General features: G+C 48.3%; 1 long non-coding RNA gene across 1 annotated transcript in view; it reads left to right on the forward strand.

Annotated features, from left to right (window-relative positions):
• The window catches only part of LOC146591413 (uncharacterized), a 40756-nt gene extending 37889 nt beyond the window's left edge, over window positions 1-2867 (forward strand). The window contains exons 5-6 of the long non-coding RNA XR_014896816.1: window positions 2022-2100; window positions 2733-2867. This is a non-coding gene — a long non-coding RNA (uncharacterized LOC146591413). The remainder of the gene's footprint in view (window positions 1-2021; window positions 2101-2732) is intronic.
• Window positions 2868-6092: the final 3225 nt, after the last annotated feature.

Below are 6092 nucleotides of genomic sequence, written 5' to 3' on the forward strand. Positions count from 1 at the left end.
TCATTTCAGCAACGAAGTTTTGGTCCCCTCCGCGGTGGGCATGGCGTGGCGGGTGGTGGCTCGCCCCTCGGCCCGCGGGAGCTGCCTCAACGGCGGCGACGCAGAGCGCGGGCGGGCTGCTCGCCCCGCAGGGCACCAGCGTCTCGGACCCGCTCTGGTTCAGCGGGGCGCGTTTCGTTCGGGTCTGGGAGGGCATTGCCTCCGGTTTGAAGGGGCAGCCTGCGCTGGAAATTGCAAACGTTGGGAAATTCTGCAAAGCAAGCCGCGCGCCCAGCTCGCTTCCTCTGCTTCGTGTCTCTTGCAAATTAATGCCTCCGTCTTGAGATTAATTTTTAGCAGGATAAAATTATCACGGCTCTTTGTTCTCCCCAGATAATTTGGATGCCGTGGCCCGCTTCGGTCACCTCTGAAGGGGGGTGGATTTCTCAGAGGTGCTGCAAGTAAATCCTTGCTCCAGGTAGATGCAGAATAACGCGCAGCCGGTGTCGAGTTTCTTTTTTTCAGTCTGGGTTTACTGCCTTGGCTCCTCATAATGCTGGGATGGATCTTATCCCTGAAATCCTATTAGCGCGGTGCCTTGGGATGCTGGGCAGGAAAAGCACTTTGCGGAGTTTATTGTATTTTTTGTTGTTGTGTCGCAAGCCACCGCAGGCTACGGAGCGGAGCAGGCGGGGGCGAGCGGCCGGGCGCCAGCGCCGCGGGAGCGGGGGCAGCCAGCCCTCGAACCGGCGCCCTGGCCGAAATAACGGCCCAAAGGAGAAAGAAAAATCGTTTGCACACTTAGGCTTTGYGTTTCGGTATCGGCGGCGTTCACCTTCTCGTGTAGCGACACCTCGTCGGCTCCCCGACGAGGCGCCGCTGCCGTCGGCTGGAGGGGTTTGCTCGAGTCATGGGCTTAAATAATCGTAAACTAACCAAACGTAGCTTTGATACTAGCCTGCTAATTTCAGTACGTAATGCRGTTAGTTCAAAGTTTAAAAACTTCTGTTTCTTCTTTTTTCTTTGTTTTTGTAATTGGCTTATCACATTTAAGAATTTTGGCTAGATAAACACCAGTAATTAATTTGTAAAGACAGATAATGTGAACAATTTAAATCAAAAATCAAAYGTCTATTTTTCAAACAAAAGAATGTATTTTGATCAAATCAAAAAACAAAGTCTGTAGAGGGATAAAAATGCTTTTTCTTGCTTCTTTCCTTTTCTTTCTGATTTTCTCTTGCTAGTAAACTGAAATGTAACTTAACTCAGCAAGTCTGACACTGCTGTTAATAATTTGGGGCTAAATTAATTTTGGCAGCATCTCCGCCCTTGCCTCTCTCTTGGCGGCCCTTTCCCCAGGGAAGGGCACCCACTGGGCAGCGGCGTGCGGAGGAGCCCGGATTTTTTCACGGGGCCAYGGAAGCAGCTGGGCGTCTAAAAAACTCTCCGTAAGATGTTCTAGCTCTAAGAAAAATAGCGGTCGTGGTGGGGATGTTATTGGGAAAATTGCGCTGGYGGGAATTATCAGAGTGCCTGGTAAGATTATTGTAATGATTCCTGCAGGCCTTAATACGAACATGACCATCATTTTAAGAAGAAATGTGCTTATCTGAATGCAGCACTAAAAATTTCATTTGTTGTCTTAAACTAAGCAAAAAATTCCTGCTAAATAAAAGACACTAAAGGACATTGCTTTTAGCCAATTAAAACAATTGCAAAAAGGAATGTTAGGTTTTATTTCTGCTTCTGTGTCCAGAGATTTTTCAGTGTTATTGTTACCCATGTCTGTCTTAAACATCTAATGCCCTGGAAGCTTATTGGGTTCGCAGAAATAAAACGCTGCAAGTGCTGTAGGGGCAAATGAAGTCTGGGAATATCTGCTGGAGCTAGAAGCAATCACCTTCCTCGTGATGCTTCCCCAGCRATGGCTGCGTTGCTGTGTTATGGAAATGCAAAGACTTTCTAAAAATGAGGGGCATCTTCAGGCTCCCAGCTTCTTTAATGTCATGCTAACAGAGCACTTTCTTTCTCTCTGCTTTCAGTCCCCTTCTCCATGCGCCCGTCTCTGGACAGGAGCACTTGATGGACCCACAGTAGCTCCGCAGACATCTAACGAATGGGGTAAGACAGCAATTAGCACTGGTGTAAAACACTGGTCCTGCTAGAGCCAATGGCCTGGGCAGCGCTGGCAGCAGGCCAGCGGCCCGTCCTGCTGCTCTTACACTCTGCTTTTAGGAATTCAGATTTTTTTCATGTCTGCGCAGTCGATTTTGCAGAGATTCATCTGTATTCCTACAGCTGTCTATAAAATTGAGTTTAGTTCTGGAGTCCCGTGGTTCTTTGTCTGAAATGGGAGCTGCATGTTATTTGCTACGGCTGTTGGCCCTTTTCTGGGTGATGAATTTAGCCCCCCGCCTAACGCAGGGCGCGGGAGGCTTTCTTACCGCGCCGAGCTCTGCCTCGGCTCTTGGCGTGGCTCTGCGCACCAGCTTGGCGCGTTTCCTGTATTTTCACCGGGGGAAAACTCTTTGTTCCAGCACTGTTTCTAATTCCAGTTTGCTAGGAGATGAGGCTGCAGGCTGATGCTATTTTCACATGAGTTTCTACACATAACTGCTGTTTTATTTATTTATTTATTCCCTATAGCAAATACTTTGGCCAGGACACTTCCTTAAATTAAATGAATTACTTTGTTAGAAACTCAGATGAATCCTGATTTCTCGTGCTGTCAGATTTCTCCTTTATTTTGCCAGTGTCATTTGCTGCTCGGCTTTTAGACGAAGCAGCAGCCTGGGTTTCTGCAATGTGAGCACCATTTGGGAAGTGCAAGCCAAGCTGCAAGCTTTACTGTAGCGAGCCGGCTATGTGGAAATCGTCACAGTTTTTACTGGTTAGACATAGTTTAATTTTGTTTTAAAAACTGCTGGGGTCACTTATGATCTAGAGATTGCTGAAAATAGTGCTGAAGAGGTGGTGTTTGGAGTAACGATTTTGGCACAGGCGCTCCCCAGCCTCAGCAGAGCGTGGTCTGGGAGGACCTCCTGAGCTCTCCTCCTGAGCTCCTGTTAAAGCACATACTTTCTTTTCTCGTGGCTTTCCTCAGTCTCTTTCTGGTGGTCCAGTCCCAGGTCTTGCTTGGGCACCATCTGTTGGTTTATAAATGAGATTTGTGCCACGTCTTGGCTTCCCCATCCGGGTGTGCCTGCTTCAGACCCCTTGGTCTCAGCCCCGCTGTAGGRTTTAGGGACATGTAGGAATGGGATCTGTCATCACGGCTGGGAATGCTCATCTCATGACCCTTGGGTGGTCCAGCGGTACATATGTACCCTGCAGGGCTACGCTGAGCGGTATCTTCCTAGGGAACAGGAAAAAAATGGGTGCTTTTGGATCAGAAGTAGCTCCTAAAATAGCCCCCAATGGGCRTGACGTGGGGAGTCTTCTCCTCCTGGTGGGGCTGTGCCTCTGGTGCCCGCTGTTCTGGCAGCTCCTCTTGCCCCTGGGCCTTGCGGGTGGTCCTCCAAACCATCAGGCGATTCATTTTAGGTTTTGCACATGTGTTTGATTACCTAGGGTAAATGTTCCGGCTCACTCTAGCCCTGGGACAGCGCGAGGTTAACGGGGCCGCTGCCGGAGGGACGTGCGCGCCCGGCGGGGGAGCGAGCTGCGGCTGCGGCGTGGCGCCGCGCTGCTTGCTGTCGCAGCCCCGCGAGCCGGCGGCGGACCTGTCCTGCCTGCCGCCTTTTGGGCTGATCTTGCTGCTCTGACGAGGCCAACGCAGCGTTTCTGTGCCGGGCAGAAGACTCACCCGGACGCCGCGTGTGTCACCTTCGGATAGAAAAATCGATGTTAATGTTCAGCAGCTGCCAGGGTTCTCGGTGTTTCTCCCCAGAATAACGGCTTTGTCCTCTTTGGCAGGACAGGCCCCAGGAAAGCTCAGGAGCGGCGCTGGCCGCTAAAACCGCGCTGGGAAGCGRCTGGGGGAGTACGTGCCGTTTGCCCGATCCACGGGAAACTGCCTGCAGTGGAAGTTTTGAGAGTTTTGTTAGCGAATAGAGTGGATTATTTTTAAACGTAGATGTGATTTAAAGGTACAAACCGTGTCGTTTCCTTTAGGGTGTATTTTGAGCATTTGCATAAACACCATTTWAATTTCTATAATGCTTTTTTCATACTATCCTTGAATCAAATCAGCGTGACTCCTCATCATTTTGAGGCGCCTGCTCTCTGGGTAACCCTGAGAACCAGTTACGTGGTAAGTGCTGGTGCTTCTCCTGTGGCTGGGAAGAAAGGTGAGAATTTCCGCAGCCCGGCCAGGAGCCAGTCTGCAGGCAGGCAGCCCCCGGCGGTAACGCTGGTGCTGAACTCTGCCCTCAGGATCCGGGAGGCTGTGGGTTTTCCATGTTGTCTGCCTGCTCTAACGCTAAAACCTACATGAAACAAACATAAATTGTAATGCACTTTTAGCACTTGCAAGGCCAGGGAGTAGGAGTGAACCAACCCCCTTCCCCCCAGCATWTATTTTTTTCTGTCGCATTAGAAAAGCTCATTATAACCCTGCATGGTAACACACAAAGCAGTAAGATTCTTTTTTTAATACATCTTAGCAGATATCATATATTTAAGGTAGGATTGTCAATTGGAAATGCTGAAGTTAGATTAAACCTCGTTAGTAAACCATCTGTCCGAACAGTAGTGTTGTTTAGTGCCCAACTGGTGGTTGATAGTAAATTTTTCAGTCTTTCAGTTATACAACATTCATCAATGTTTAAGTATAATTACGTGTAAATATATATTTACAAGAAGTGAACTGCATGGTTAATTAGAAGTCTGATCACAACATCTATCTGTTATTGTTAGGAACTGAAAGTCATTGAAATGAGAAGAAATAAAATTAAGTCGGAGACAGAAGAAAGTATTTTTTAGTGCATTGCTGTAAATTGTCGCAGACAGCAGTAGAACTCATTATTTCAGATGGAAGGCYTGGAAAGCTCTTTCCTTTCCGCTGCAGCCCGCTCGACCCGAGTAGTCCAGCCCCRGGTAGACCCCTGTGTAAAGCCCCAGCATCAAGCCACAAAGGAGAGTGGAGTGTGTCAAATGTAAGACGCTGCAATAAGAAGGAAAACTTTAATATTTACTTTTTATTACTATTTTATATTARTATTTAATAATTAAGTTTCTATTAAAGCGGACTTCAATATTAAAAACACAGATTGTAATTTTACTGTGCTAAGAATTTTTCTTTACTATATGCCTGCCACTGTTAGTGGCATTGCGTAACCCTTTCTGTGCAAACCCCTCAGCAGCAAGGGTGCTTTTCTTGAGAACTGACTGCGTTTTCTCTGGATTTTTTTCTTTTTTGAAGTTGTGGATCCATATGYGATCCTTTTAGAAATAGCACTTTAATTGCTATAAGTTATATTTGTTCTTTTGAGGAGCTGAAGACTTTTAAATTTTAAACCTGTCAAAACATGAATTCATCATGAGAAAAGTAGCCGGGGAGCATTAGATGACTGAATACTGCTGGTATTAGAAGTGGTGAATAATTCAGAAGATAAAAAAAAGAAAAAAAAAAAAAGTAGCCAGGATGACTCTGTTATGCTCTTCACTGCGAGGCTGGTGGCCTTTTTTGGGTGAAGTCCATGTATCTGCAGCGATCCAAGAAGGTAACTTTAACAGTAACAAAGCTAGGTGGGTTTTTTGTTTGTTTGTTTGTTTTTTTTAACTCTCCCAGGGGTCCTTAGGTGACATTTGATCCGCTAACTATAATCCTGCTTCCACGTTTGCATCTTTGAAGCGCTTCGCTTGGCCCGTGCGTTTCGGCCGAGCAGAGCTGACCGAGGTCCCTTGAGCCGGCTCCTCCTGCCGTCCGGAGCCCGCGCTGCRGAAGACTCGTCTTGCTGCTGCCCAGCCTCTGCAGCAGGGCCAGGGTAAAAGCGTGGGTTTCTGCTCGGAGCTGGACGTGCCCCTCTGGACGCGTGCGCCTTGGCGTCCCGCCCCGGCCTGTCTCCGGGGGTGGTGGAGCCGCAACGCTGGAGACCCGCAACGCCCGAGAGGGAGGCCCAGGGTCCTTCTCCAGCCCGGCGAGGGTGGACTTGGCTGCCTTGGTTGTCTCT

The sequence above is a fragment of the Rhea americana genome, unplaced genomic scaffold (assembly GCF_003343005.1).
Source record: "Rhea americana isolate MKP2758 unplaced genomic scaffold, rheAme1 scaffold_372, whole genome shotgun sequence".
Lineage (NCBI taxonomy): Eukaryota > Metazoa > Chordata > Aves > Rheiformes > Rheidae > Rhea > Rhea americana.